We start from the raw sequence: 1,375 nt of genomic DNA, 5'->3' as shown, positions 1-1,375 counted from the left end.
AGAAGGACGTTACTTTTCCCCCGGTCACCCAGTCACTGGCAGAACTGAAACCAGAGTCTAGATGCACACATTGCTACTAAGTTGCACAATGATAAAAAGACACCCTTGACTTTGAAATATTTTAATTTAACACTATAATGACTTGTATAGATGCAGCACTTGAAACTTACCCTGCATTTCTGGGTTCAGTTACTGCAGGGGACAATTGCGGATGTTTTTGTTTATGGGCATTGGGTTTGCCTGCTTTTATTTCTCCCCCCTCCACTTTTCACAAGACAATTAATTTGAGATTATAAATAGATCACCATTGCTAGAAAATAAGACAGTAGGGTCAATTTATAAATGAATAATGCTATATTTTATTCTTCTGTATACACGCAGACACACATGTACAAATTTTCTCCAGACATCAAGATCTTTCCTACATCTTTAGACCTCAGCCTGCTAAGAATGTTTTAGGATATCTCCTGCTAACATTAAAAACAAAACAAAACAAAACAAAACACTGGGAAATTCCTGATTCTTTAGCAAAATGAGAATTCGTAACTGACCTAAGTAGGTGGTTTTTCTAGTATCAATGCTATGCAATTCTGACATCAGATGTCACATTACTTCTCAAGAGATACTCCCATTCACCCAGCAACAATGTCTTAATGAAGGTGGCTTGTTCACACACACACACACACACACACACACACACACAAACACACACACACACAAAACCTCAGAGTATGTTTGCAAATAATGATAATACTAGGTGTATGTTGGAGTGGATATTACTCCCCAAGAATTCTGCACGCATTTCATTTTTAGGATGGGAAATTTCTATTTAGTCTGTGGCTTGGTGTGTGAATGTGAGCCAGTTTCTTATTCAGAAGCTGATGATGGCATATTTTTTCTATATTGATTATTTTCTTGGGATTTCTGGACATCCTGTTTAGGCGCCTGCCGCTGGCAGGTGAGTCTCATCGACATCCAAACGATGCAGGGATTGAGATGCTCTGTAAATGCCTGCCCAGGGAGGTTAGAGTAACTTTCCTCTTTGGCAAATATCCACAGAGCACAAGACCACAAAAACATATGCCTAGCCTTTGGCGACATCTCTGTAGAATATTTTTTCCCCTAAGAGTTTCCTGCCACATTTCCCTCAAGCCTTTTTAAAAATATGGATTTCTTTTCACACCTAGGTTGATTTTACCCATTTTAGATGAATATTATTCAAGGAGGAATTATTTTGTATAGAAAATACTGAAACTGGACAAAAGCAAACACACACACCTTTATCACAGGTGAGACTTTCATATAGCCCTTTTTCTCTCTTAGGTGCTGTATCATATTAAGAAAACTTTCATTTATAATTTGCAAATGTGAAGAC

At 37.8% G+C, this 1,375-nt stretch overlaps 1 long non-coding RNA gene across 4 annotated transcripts in view; it reads left to right on the top strand.

Annotated features, from left to right (window-relative positions):
• LOC128315519 (uncharacterized) overlaps nucleotides 1-1,375 on the top strand; it is a 283,478-nt gene that overhangs the window by 110,118 nt on the left and 171,985 nt on the right. The window lies entirely within an intron of this gene.

The sequence above is a fragment of the Acinonyx jubatus genome, chromosome B2 (assembly GCF_027475565.1).
Source record: "Acinonyx jubatus isolate Ajub_Pintada_27869175 chromosome B2, VMU_Ajub_asm_v1.0, whole genome shotgun sequence".
In the NCBI taxonomy this organism is placed as follows: Eukaryota; Metazoa; Chordata; class Mammalia; order Carnivora; family Felidae; genus Acinonyx; species Acinonyx jubatus.
This window is presented reverse-complemented; position numbering and strand designations above follow the sequence as displayed.